This window comes from Protopterus annectens, chromosome 11.part0 (genome assembly GCF_019279795.1).
Source record: "Protopterus annectens isolate FY-2018-M chromosome 11.part0, PAN1.0, whole genome shotgun sequence".
In the NCBI taxonomy this organism is placed as follows: Eukaryota; Metazoa; Chordata; order Ceratodontiformes; family Protopteridae; genus Protopterus; species Protopterus annectens.
This window is the reverse complement of record NC_056745.1, coordinates 1,525,026,212-1,525,040,653: the sequence shown is the minus strand read 5'-3', so window position 1 is coordinate 1,525,040,653 and position 14,442 is coordinate 1,525,026,212.

Here is a 14,442-nt window from a genome sequence, read left to right as displayed (position 1 = left end):
CAATATGAATCCATACTGAATAAATATGTATATAAGTTATTGCAAAAAGACTGGTGAAAGTAACCACAACTTATTGTCAAATAACCATGCACCAAATACAGTAGGGTTACTCAACAACTAAAACCCACAATGTAAACTTTTAATTACTGCCAAAAAATATATAGCCAAAAAAATTTTTTGGCAAAAGAATATATGTAATATCCATATATATAAACAATTACATAATAATTATTTATGAAAATACAATTAATCCAAAATATATATATATAAAAATATATATATCTCTCTGATATATTTCAAGGATTATCCAATATGACCTGATATAGCATTGTACTTATAGAACAATAGCTGAATGAAAACATATTTATCATAAATGGTCATTAAGACCAGGAGGAAACAAGGCTCCAAGATGGATAATCCAATATTTTTCTTTGTGACTGAGTATGTTTGCCATCCTTGCTGATGGCTCCTCTCCCCAATACTGCCGGAACCGGTTTGAAAGTTGGATTTATTGTTGGGGCATTTTTATGTCCAATTTCTGATTTTCCAATAAAGCGTTGGACTATTTATGCTGGCCTTTTGTGTTTCCTAGTAACAGCAAGGCAGCCAATCCATGCTGGTGAGTGTGTAATAACAATACTTTTAATACTAATGATAATAATAGTGATAATACCCTCAAACAGTATTGCTATGTGTTGGATTGCAGGTGTGATTGTGTCTGTGTTTTTTTATCTCATGTACTGAGGAGTGTACATTTGCCCATGTGTGCATGTGCCCATGTGTGCATGTGCCCATGTGTGCATGTGCATGTGTGCATGTGCCCATGTGTGCATGTGTGCATGGGTGCATGTGCCCATGTGTGCATGTGTGCATGTGCCCATGTGTGCATGTGTGCATATGTGCATGTGTGTATGTGTGCATGTGTGCATGTGCGCATGTGTGCATGTGCCCATGTGTGGATGTGTGCATGTGTGCATGTGCCCATGTGTGCATCTGTGGTAACATTGTGTACACATTGTAAACTGTGTTTCCTGTCTTCCTCTCACAGGTTCTGGTGTTGCTCTGGTGGTGTGCAGCAGGGAACCTGAAGCCACTGCTGGGGATAGTGATAATGATGATACATGTGTAATGGCACAGGGAGGTGTGACAGGGTCTGTTGTTGGTCAGCCAATTGACAGTACACAGCAGTCAACCCCATAAATGCTCACAGTCATCCTGCCAATACATCCATTGTCACCAATGTCCTTAGGTGAGGGACAGCATACAGTGGGCATTGACCAGGATAATGTGGTATCAGTGGCACATGCATCCCCTCACAGCAGCCATGGCCAGAGTCCTGACATGGTACCACACAGGCAGATGTCCAGGGGTTCTCACGGGAGCATCCGTGGTCGTACTGCCCCTGTCAGACGTGCCCACAGAGGTCTTTCAACCTCAGCTATGTTCTGGGCTGTAATGCAGGCACAGGCACGTATGGAACGGTACACCAGACAGGGTCTGAGGGAGCTTAGAGCACATTGCACTGCTATGAATGACACTATGCGTGACGTTGCGGCTGCCATCCATAATTTCACCGAGGTCATTGACAGACGTTGGGGAACACATTTGATCTGTTCCACAACTACATGTCCATGAGCCAGGGCAATGCAGGGCAGTTGAGGTGTCGACGTGGACGTATGCCAGCAACATCAGCAGCTGGCAGTCATGGCGGATGACAATAAACCCGCAGCCGCTCCCATAGTGCCAGTACCAGCCCCAGCAATACTGGGTCTGTGTTGTCATCAGACCACCCTAGGAGACCACGTGCACGTGGCTCTGGACAGTCCCAGCAGGGACATGTGTTCAGTCATCAACCAACTGCTTCTGATGACAGTACCCAGTCTGGCTTAGTACCTGATACTGTCAGTAGAACCCCTGCGGGGCACAGGTACCGTGTCCATGGCCAGAGAAAGTGATCTATATGACCTGGCAGGTACAGTCTGTGGCTGTCCACAAACACCCGTATATGGCAGTCACGAGGTGGAACTGTGTGCATGCATACACACATGCATAATACTAACACCTAGGGCTAACACATACACGCACACACCGCATCAACATTGCCCCATCTTGTACTGTTGTCCATCACTAACACACACATACATGTCGATTGGTTGTGTCAGTGGCAGACTCAGGCATACCAAGTACACACCCTGTGCATATGATGAAACTGTGCCACCTCCTGCAATCTGTAACATTAATGCAGGAACAGGTTAACATGGTGCTGATGCACAGGGTGACTACATAGAAGTGTAGTAATATTATCATGTTGTTAACAGTACAGTGTAATGATATCATTGTGGGTATATCCCAGCATGCCTGATGCATTAACAGTATGATTGTCATTGTATTGTTTTGTACACCACTATTAATTAACATAGTGTAATGTCTGCACATCTTTGCATTCTGGTGGTAAGGCTGAAAACACAAGGCCACCTACATAGGTAGCACAGGGGATAAGAAAATGGAAGTAATGATATTCAATGCCGGACATGTAAACCGCAAGATGCATGCAGTCCAAATTCTACTCTGCATGGAGAATGTTGATATCTGTGCACTAATAGACAACAGGTTCAAGACTCCCAAGAGCACCCTAGCACTACCAGGTTACACCTCATACCATGCTTGACAGCCCCAAAACACGGAACTAACTATGACAGGAGGGTGAGTCTCATTAAATGTCAAGGATACTGTGGTGGCAGGACAGGTAGCTTACATCCCTCAAAGTTGGGAACTGCTGATTGAGGGCTCAGTGTCTGTTATTCTAAAATTGCATTAGTTCTGGTTTAAGCACTTGGGCTTCAGGCCAGTTATTTTACATTAAGAAGGTTCATGGTCTGCACTCTTGTGGGAGGAGAGGCTGGACTCTGCCCTTCTGAGCTGGGAATTTCTGGTTAAACACTTATAGTTTCTTACTGAAATTGGTACACCTTGTTTGCTGTAGCATAGACTAGATCCAGGCCTGCTGAATGTAGCTTGGTTTGTATGCTTGTTTGCTTGTTATTTCCCTGGAACGCTAATTCCACCTAAAATGTGGCTTTTCAGCACTTCTGTGGATCCCTAGTGACATCTGCATTGCTTACTGTACTTATTTCCTTGTTTCACTTGAAAGAAAGTTACTGTTTATCATTTTTGCATTTAAGTTACCTGTAACACATTGCATTTAAGTTACCTGGCACTTGCTCACTAAAGCAATTATATAAGTCAGCACTAACAAATTAAAAGCACTACACCCTCACAAACTCCCCTTGAGTACCTTGTTCCCCATTGGCCCTTTTGTTTGTCAATTATAAAGGAATTCCCAATACTATTCTGGCATGTCCAAAGGTCAGTTGTCAATCTCCTCTCTGGTCCAGCTGGTGAATCTGGGAATCTTGAGGCCATGTTACAACTGCCTCAAGTACACAGACAACCCCCTCCTCCTCCCAACAAATTCCAACACATGTGAGAGATGCAACCATATAGCCAAACTGGAGGCTAAGCTCTCTCAACTCAGTACTGGCGAAACCTGTCAGGAGGAGAAGGAAACCACACTCACTACAATTCCAGTCTCACATAGACCTACCACAACAGCAAACCAAACACATAAACACACAAAAACATACTCGGTGGCTCTAAATAAAAATCTGCCTAAGCAGCAGAGACCTCCAAAGCAGACACCCAAGCAGCCACTACCCCAAAACAAAACATGTGCAACACATAGCTCACAAAGCCAGAGTGCCGAACAGTCACAGCCCTTAAGGTTAAACAACACACCTGATACACATGTAATAGGTGACTCCATCGTCAGGCACACTGACGTCCCGCTCACCAGGCTGAACAAGGAGAAGGTCACGGTGAGCTGCCTGTCGGGTGCTAGGATCCGCCACATAACACAAGCACTCATGTCACTCCAAGGCAAGTACAAATATGACTCAGTCATTGTCCATGCTGGTGTGAATGACCTGAGACGTACCTCCCTGGACTACATGAAAAGAGACATAGAGGAGCTCTCTGAGCATGTGGCCCAGGCCGGTATGACCCCGACCTTGAGTGGCATCTTACCCTCACCAAGAATGATGCCACAATATGAAGACAAGATGATCAATTTCAACAATTGGCTTAAGTATTGGTGTAATTCAAAGAGGATCCAATGCCTGTCAGCCTGGGATGACATGCTCAACAAGCCACGATGCTTTGCTAGGGACGGCTTGCACCTGTCACCCCTGGGCTTTCGGATATTGGCAAAGGCTCTTGCTACCCCCATAGTGCCTTTTTTAGGCAAGGCTCAAAAGACAAACCCACCTCCATAGGTATCACAAGGGATAAAAAACTAATAGTAATGCTACTCAACACCAGCAGTGCAAACCTCAAGATGCATGCACTGGAAACTGTCCTTAGCATGGAGAAAATCAACATCTGAGCAGTAACAGAATCCTCGTTCAAGTCTCTCAAGAGTACCCCAGCACTGCCAGGTTATACCTCATACCATGCTTGCCGCCCCAAAACTTGCACCGAACCAGAACAGGAGGGGGAGTATCAATATTTGTCAAAGATACACACACCTCCAGGTTGGTGGCACAGCACGAAGCATCAGAGACTATCCATGTGCAACTAACAGTGGGTAAAACTGCCTTCCAGTTTATAGCCTGCTACAGACCACCCTCCCAAATCCAGGAACCCCACTTGGCCTTCCTGAGAATACTGTAAAATATAAAGGTCTCTCTAAACACCATTATATTGGTGGACTTCAACTACCCAAACATAGACTGGGAGCATTACTCTAGCTCCAACACCCTAGCTCAAAGGTTCCTAGAATATATAAACTCAAATGCTATGGAACAACTTGTTACCACTCCCACAAGAGGGGAAAACATACTGGACCTGATCATCACCAACATGGGGACTCTATGCTCCAGACCAGAAGTGTATCCCTCACTTTTAAGATCAGACTATAAACTAATACCACTGGATATTCACATCCTGACCTCACCCCCTGCCGAGAAAACCAAAGTGTAAAACTTCTCTAAAGCAAATTTCACACTCCTCAAAACCGAGGTGGAATCCTTCAAAGCCCCTGGGCCTGTGGAAAATATGGCCCAGACTGCAGAATCCTTTATAAACGCATTCTATGAACACCTTCAGGAATGCATGGATCATGCAATCCCAAGTAAAACCAAGACCCAATCCTCCAAAGGCAGACATCCTGTCTGGTGGACCACAGCCATAAACAAACTATACAATAGAAGGAGGAAGCTACTACATGATAGAGCAAAATCCCACAAAGGGAAGGCATCTCTGATCAGTGTTAGCAAAATACTACGGGCACTCATAAAATTGTCTAAGGCCAGCTTCGAGAGAAAAATTGCACGGGACACTAAGGATAATCACAAGGCTTTCTTTAGTTATGTTAGGAACCTGGGTGGGAATTTCCAGATATGCTCAGAATTAGTCCAAAATGACAAAAAATACACCAAACCCACAGACATTGCCAACATCCTAGCTGACAGGTTCAGCGCAAACTTCTCCCCACCCTCCCCACCAGAAGGGCAAATATCTATCCCAACAGAGTGCTGCCCCCCTGACATCTCAGATGCTCAGGTAAGAGCCGCCCTCTCCAAAGCAAAAAACACTGCATCAATGGGACCAAATGGTGTCCTGGGCTGTGTCGTACATGAACTCCAAGATGAGCTAAACCCAAACATAAAACTACTGTTCAATCTCAGCCTTACCACAGGATATGTACCCAAAGAGTGGCGTACAGCAACAGTGGTCCCTCTACACAAAGGTGGTGCCTCAATGGATCCTGGAAACTATCGCCCCATAAGCCTGACTAGCTTTGTCTGCAAAGCTATGGAAAGGATCATCATGGACCTCATAAATAAAGATATTGGGGACCTACAGACACTGGGTCCTACCCAGTTTGGCTTTGTTAAGGGCAGATCATGCCTCTTAAACCTGGTTGATTTCTTTGAAACAGTCACCAAGGCTATTGACGAGGGGAAGGTGGTCCACACAGCCTACCTGGTCCTCGCAAAAGCCTTCGATACAATACCCCACTCGGGCATTATAGATAAGCTCACCAGCTTAAATATAAACCCCTATGTCACTAGATGGGTTGCAAACTGGCTCAAGGACAGAACCCACATGGTTAGAATTGCTGGAGCCCTGTCAGACTCCAAACCAGTTACAAGTGCCATCCCACAAGGCTCAGTCCTGGAACTTCTCCTGTTCGGTATATATTTCTCAGAGGTACAGGCCAACACACAAGGACTGTGGCTGACCAAGTTCACAGATGCCTGCAAACTGGGCACTATAATTGACTCTCCAGCCGACACAACCATCCTCCAAAAGGGCCTCATAGAAACAGACAACTAGTGCCAGAGCCATGGCCTCAAGCTAAACACCAAAAAGTGTATAGTCATCCCCTTTGGCAAAAACAAAGTGCCCACAAATTACCACAGAGGTGGTAATCCATTAAGTACGGAAGACGTAATTAGGGACATGGGGACCCAAGTTGATAGCAATCTCTCATTTGACAACCACGTGGTCAAAGTGGTTAGAAAAACATTTTATATAACCCACCTAATCATGAAGGGATACACATCTAGATCATGGGAGGTCATCGTGCATCTTTACTCATCCCTCATCAGGCCCATAATTGAGTTCAATGCCGCTTTTGGGATGTACTTTACCAGATACCTGCAGCAACTGGAAAGATCCCAAAAGTACCTCACCAAGAGGATCAGAGGGCTCAAACAGATGCCATATGCTGCCCGGTTAACTAAACTCCATACTCAGTGGTATACCGCCTGCTCAGAGGCGATCTGTGCCTGATGTATAACGCCATGTCCAACCCGGAATTAATGGACACGCTGCACCTCGGAAAATCCAAATCCCATCGAGCTACGTGCTCGAGAGACTTGAACCTCAGCACTGACCCAGAGGCTCCCTTCACTCTGGAATAAAATCCCATTCCAGGTTAGGCAGAGTCCCTCATTGACTCTCTTCAACAGGAATCTTGATGAGTGGATAGGGGATCGTAGGTTTACCCCAGGTATCACTTCTGTGTCACTATTAGACAGAGGTACAGTATACGAACCTCGAAAAAGGGCGTAGCAACATTAATTCAAAATGGGTGTCGAAATCCAAACACACTCTGGCTTGGCTTATAAATGCCCTAGGGCAGATAGCCTAGTATGAACCTATGAACTTATGAACATATGAACCTATACCCACACCCCCAGGTTGTTGCCACAGCGTGATGCATCACAGACTATTCACGTGCAACTAACAGTGGGTTGAACTGACTTCCAGTTCATAGCCTGCTACAGACCACCCTCCTAAACCCAGGTAACCCACTTGGCCTACTTAAGAACACATGAATATATGCAGGTGTCTCCAAACAAAAATATATTGGGCAGCTTCATTTACCTACACATAGACTGGGAGCATTACTGTAGCTCGAACACCCTAGGCGAAAGGTTCCTAGAATCCATACACTCAAATGCTATGGAACAACTTGTTACCACTCCCACAAGAGGGGAAAACATGCTGCACCTGATCATCACCAACATGTGGACTATATGCTTCAGATCAGAAGTGTATCCCTCACTGGTAAGATGACACCAGAGACTACTCTCCCTGTATATTCACATACCAACCGCAGCCCCTGCACAGAAAACCACAGTCAAACAGTTGTGTAAGGCAAATTCCATGTATTCACATGAGGCAGGCTTGACACATGGGAACTATTTAAGGTCACAGGAACATATGTCTATGTGGCACTCACATACCCCATGTGTGCATTGAAATTACTCATATAATATATGTCCTACAATAGTAAGAGCGATGACCAACACACATGGCATTTGTAGGATTCAAACCCCTACCTAAATATGTTATGACACTTGAGAGAGACACATTAGCAGAGTGCGCTATTCACATTACTGGGAGGTTTTCCTTCTCCTGCTATACTTATAGGGTGCTGACATCATCAGTGTTTAGAAAGAGGAATGTACATCATGTAGTGTGTTCTTCTAGTTGCCAAAAGGGACATTTCTTTCACACACACTTCTGTGTCACTGTTAGACAGAGGTACAGTATACTAACCTCGAAAAATTACTCATATAATATATGTCCTACAACAGTAAGAGCAATGACCAACACACATGGCATTTGTAGGATTCAAACCCCTACCTAAATATGTTATGACACTTGAGAGAGACACATTAGCGGAGTGCGCTATTCACATTACTGGGAGGTGTTCCTTCTCCTGCTATACTTATAGGGTGCTGACATCATCAGTGTTTAGAAAGAGGAATGTACATCATGTAGTGTGTTCTTCTAGTTGCCAAAAGGGACATTTCTTTCACACACACTTCTGTGTCACTGTTAGACAGAGGTACAGTATACTAACCTCGAAAAATTACTCATATAATATATGTCCTACAATAGTAAGAGCAATGACCAACACACATGGCATTTGTAGGATTCAAACCCCTACCTAAATATGTTATGACACTTGAGAGAGACACATTAGCGGAGTGCGCTATTCACATTACTGGGAGGTTTTCCTTCTCCTGCTATACTTATAGGGTGCTGACATCATCAGTGTTTAGAAAGAGGAATGTACATCATGTAGTGTGTTCTTCTAGTTGCCAAAAGGGACATTTCTTTCACACACACTAACCCCCCCCCCAATATTTCACATTTATAGTTGTGTGTTGGAAGTCATGTTGTGTTCTTACTGCCCAACTGCTTTGTGTCTGAACCCAACAGGGATTATACTGTGCATGCAGGGTTTCCATGGAATAGTTTGCATACAGTTGTCAACATCCTTTCGTACTGACCAAACACTGTAATATCGTATAGTGTACTGGTTCAGTACTTTCACTGAGGTGGACAGTATCCTGGGTTTCAGTCCTAACACTGCTTTAAATATTCATAGTGAGCACACCAGACTGGTTAAGGTCCAGTTGTGCAAATATGACCATGTTGCATTTTGTTCAGATATGGACTACTTAAACCAGGCTTGTCCAACATTGGTAGTGTATTCCACAACTTGGGTGGACATTGACAAACACTAGCTATGTGCCCTAGGCCATTTCTAATGCTAGTCAGAGAGTGTGTTTGTCCTTCAACACACATTGTAACTGGAGTTTGCCATGACATATTTCAAGGTTAGTATACTGTGCCTCTGTCTACCCATGACATAACAGTGATACCCAGGATGAACCTACCATCTCCCATCCACTCATCAAGATTCCTCTTGAGGAGAGTCAATGAGGGACTCTCTGGCTAACCTGTACTGGGAGTTTACTCAAGAGTGGAGGGAGCTTCTGGGTTATGGATCAATCACTACAGCATGTCCTATTTATGTCAGTGCTGGGGTTCAGGTCTCTCATGTGCATAGCTCACTGGCATTTAGATTTTACAAGGTGCAGCATGTTCATTGATTCCAGCTTGGACATGGCTTTATACATCAGGCACAGATTGCCTCTGGGCAGGCAGTATGGCACTGTGTGGAGCTACAGTTTGTTTAATCAGGCAACACATGACATCTGTTAGAGCTCTTTGTTCCTCCTGGTGAGGTACTTTTGGGCTCTTTCCAGTTGCTGGAGGTGTCTGCTGAGGTACATCCCACAGGGGCCATTGTACTCAATTGTGAGGCTGATGAAGGATGACTGATGAGGCACGATGACCTCCCCTGATCTAGATGTGAATACCTTCATGATTAGGTGGGTATATGGTATGTTTCTGTAACCACTACAGCCACATGGTTGTCAAATGCAAGATATCTATCAACTTGTGTCCCCAGGTCTCTTAGTACTTCTAAAGTACTTAATTGGTTAACACCTATGTGGTAATTGGTGGGTACTTACTGTTTTTCCAAAGGGGATGACTATACACTTTTCTGCATTTAGCTTGATGACATGGCTCTGGCACCAGTTGTCTGTTTCTATGTGGCCCTTTTGTAGGATGTTTGTGTCAGCTGGAGGGTCAGATATGGTGCCCAGTTTTTAGTTATCTGCAAGCTTGTTCAGACACAGTCCTTTCATGTTGGCCTGTACCTATGGGAAATATATACCAAACAGGGGAGGTCCCAGGACCGAGCCTTGTGGGATGCCAGTTGTAGCTGGTTTGTAGTCTGACATGGCTGCAGCATTTCTGACCATGTCAGTTCTGTCCTTGAGCTGGTTTGCAACCCATCTACTGACATAGGGGTTTATATTTAAGCTGGTGAGCTTATCTATAATGAACAAGTGGGGTATTGTATGGAAGGCTTTTGCAAGGTCCAGATAGGCTGTGTGGACCACATTCCCCTCATCAATGGCCTTGATGACTGTTTCAAATGAGTCAAACATGTTTAAGGGGCAGGATCTGCCCTTAAGAAAGCCACACTGGGTAGGGTCCAGTCTCTGTAATTCCCCAATATCTTTATTTCTGAGGTCCATGATGATCCTTTCCATAGCTTTGCAGACCAAGCTTGTCAGGATTCTGGGGTGATAGTTTGCAGTATCCATTCAGGCACCACCTTTGTGGAGAGGGACCACTGTTGCTGTACACTGCTCTTTGGCTACATATCCTGTGGTAAGGCTGAGATTGAGCAGTAGTGTTATTTGGTGTTCCATTCTTCTTGGAGTTCATGTTGGACGCAGCCCAGGACACCATCTTGTACCATTGAAGCTGTGTGTTTTGCTTTGAAGATGCTGGCTGTTACCTCAGCATCTGCAATGTCAGGGGGCCAGCATTCTGCTGGGATACATATTTGGCATTTTGTTGGGGGGGGGGGTTTGCACTGAACCTGTCAGGTTGGATGTTGGCAATGTGTGTGGGTTTGGTGTATTGTTTGTAATATTTGAGTAATTCAGAGCATATCTGTGAATTCCCACCAAGGTTCCTACCATCAGTTAAGAAAGCCTTGTGATTATCCTTAGTGTCCTGTACAATTTGTATCTTCATAGGTTCATACTAGGCTATCTGCCCTAGGGCATTTATAAGCCTAGCCAGAGTGTGTGTGGCTTTTGCCACCCCTTGCAATGTGAATATTATGCCCATTTAGGGTTTACTTTACTGTGCCTCTGTCTAGACGTGACACAGTGATGACCCCCGATGTAAATCTATGATCTCCCATCCACTCGTCATGATTTCTCTTGAAGAGAGTCAATGAGGGGCTCTGCCTAACATGGACTGGGATTCTGTTCCAGAGTGTAGGGAGCCTCTGGGTTATGAATCTGTCCCTCCAGCACATCCTATTTATTTATGTGTTGAGGTTGAAATCTCTCCTCTCAGCTCTGATGGATTTGGATTTTCTGAGGTGGAGCATGTCCATTAATTCTGGATTGGACATGGCCTTGTACGTTGGGCATACATCGCCTCTGAGTAGGCAGTATGTGACTGAATACAGCTGGGGTTTCTTCAGCCGGGCAGAATTTGACAAATGTTTGAGACCCTTTACCATCTTGGTGAGGTACTTTTGGGGGTCTTTCTAACTGCTGCAGGTGTCGGGTAAAGTACATCCAAAATGAGGCATTGTACTCAATTATGGGCCTGATAAGAGAAGAGTATAGGGGCACAATGACCTCTCTTGATGTAGATGTGAATCCTTTCATGATAAGGTGGCCAATATAGAAGGTCTTCCTAGCCACCTTGACAATGTGAGTGTCACATGAGAGGTTACTGTCCACTTGTGTCCCTAGGTCCCTGATTACTTCTTCTGCACGTAATGGATTACCACCTATGTGGTAATTTGTGGGTACCTTGTTTGGTATTTGCCTACGGTTAGTTGCACATGGATGGTCTCTGATGATTTGTGCATTGTCAGTAACCTGGAGGTGTGGGTATCTTTGATGAATATGGTTACTCCCCCTCCTTTTGTGGTTTGGTCCAGGTTTTGGGGCCGAAAAGCATGATATGAGGTATAACCTGGTATTGCTGGGGTGCTCTCAGGAGCCTTGAAGCAGGTTTCCGTCACTGCACAGACATCGATGTTCTCCATACCAGGGAGGGCCTCAAGAGCATGCATCTTGAGGTTTAGACTTCTGGTGTTGAGCAGCATTACCCTTATTTTTTTTCCACTTATGTTTTCTAGGGAGGTGGGTTTGTCTTTTGAGCCTTGCCTAAAAAGGCACTATGGAGGTGGCAAGAGCCTTAGCCAATATCCAGAAGCCCAGGGGTGACAGGTGCAAGCCTTCCCTGGCAAAGCAGCGTGGCTTGTCAAGCATGTCATCCCAAGCAGACAGACATTGGATCCCCTTGGAATGACAGCAGTAATTGAGCCAATTGTTAAAGCTGGTCATTCTGTGTTTGTACTGTGGCATCATTCTTGGTGAGGGTAAGATGCTGCTCAGGGTCATACAGGCCTGGGCTTCATAATCAGAGAGCTCCTCTATGTCTCTTTTCATGAAGTCCAGGGAGGTACACCTCAGGTCATTCACACCAGCATGGACAATGACTGTGTCATATTTGCACTTGCTTTGGAGTGACCTAAGTGCTTGTGTTATGTGGTGGACTGTAGCGCCCAACAGGCAGCTTACTGTAACCTTTTCCTTGTTCAGTCTGGTGAGCGGGACATCAGTGTGTCTGACTATGGCTTCACCTATTACAAGTGTATCAGGCATGTTGTTTGTCCTTAAGGGCTGTGACTGTTTGGCACACTGACTTTGTGAACTATGTGTTGCATGTGCTATGTTTTGAGGTAGTGGTTGCTTGGGTGTCTGCTTTGGATGCCTCTGTTGATTTGGTAGATTTTTAATTAGAGCCTCCGGGAATGTTTTTGTGTGTTTATGTCTTTGGTTTGCAGTTGTGATAGGTCTATGTGAGACTGGGTTTGTGGTGTGTGTGGTTACCTTCTCCTCCTGACTGGTTTTGCCAGTACTGAGTTGAGAGAGCTCAGCCTCCAGTTTGGATAAATAGTTGCATCTCTCACATATATTTGTATTTCTTGGGGGAGGGGGGGTTGTCTGTGTACATGGGGCAGGTGTAACATTGCCTCAAGATTCCCAGATTCAACATGTTGTAGCTGACCTTAGTGGATTTTATGTGTGGCCATAGTTTTTTGCCATAATACTGATCAGAGATTACTTCCCTTTTTGGGTTTTGCTCTATCATGTAATAGCTTCCTCCTTCTCTTGCATGGTTTGGTAATGGCTGGGGTCCACCAGGCCAGATGCCTGCATGTATGGAATTGGGTCTTGGTTTTATTTGGGATTGCATAATCCATGCATTCCTGAATGTGTTCGTAGAATGCATTTATAATGGGTTCTGAGGTGTGGCCCATATTTTCCACAGGCACAAGGCCTTTAATGGATTCCACATCAGTTTGGAGGAGTGCAACATTTGCTTTACACATGTTTTTCACTGTGGTTTTCTGCCCAGGGACTGGGGTCAGGATGTGAATATCCAGTGTGATTACTCTACGGTCTGATATTACCAGTGAGGGATACAATTCTCATCTGGGCATAGAGTACCCATGTTGCTGATTATCACATCCAGTATGCTTACCCTTCTTGTGCATTTTGGTTTATGAATTCTAGGAACCTTTGGCCTAGGGTGTTGGAGCTAGAATAATGCTCCCAGTCTATGTTTGAGTATTTTCAGTCGCCCAATATAATGTTGTTTGGAGAGACCTTGATATTTTAATGTGTTCCAAAGTAGGCCAAGTGAGGTTCCTGGCGTTAGGAGGGTGGTCTGTAGCAGGCTACAAACTGGGTGGCAGTTGTAGCCACTGTTACTTGCCCGTGGATAGTCCAAGCTGCTTCTTGTTGTGGTACCAACCTGGGGGTGTGGTTATCCTTGACAATTATTGATAGTCACCCTCCTTTTGTAGTTTGTTCCATGTTTTGTGGCTGTAAAGCATGGTATGATGCCTTGACCCAGGTTTCTGTTAAAGAACAGATATCAACATTCTCCATGCTGAGGAGAGTTTGGACTGCATGCATCTTGCAGTTTAGACTTCTGGCATTGGGTAGCATTACGTCTAGGTTCTTATCCCTTGTGATACCTATGGAGGTGGGTTTGTGTTTTGAGCCTTACCTATTCAAGGCATGGTGGGGGTGACAACAGCCTTTGCCAGTATCCAAAAGGCCAGGAGTGATAGGTGCACGCCATTCCTAGCAGGTGGAGCATCATGTCTTGCTCACCATGTCATCCCAGGCTGACACACATTGGATCCCCTTTGACTAACAGCAATACTTAAGCCAATTATTGTAATTGATCATCTTGTCTTCATATTGTGGCATCATGCTTGGTGAGGGTAGGATGTTAGTCAGGATCATCAAGTTTGCATATACTACATGTGTTACATTGCTTAACACATGGCAATCATGCCTCAGGTGGTGCTGCAGGGCTATCTATGTTGGATACACATGCTACACTCTCTGTATATGTTTGAAAGCAAGTTATGTCAACTTAGGCATCCCT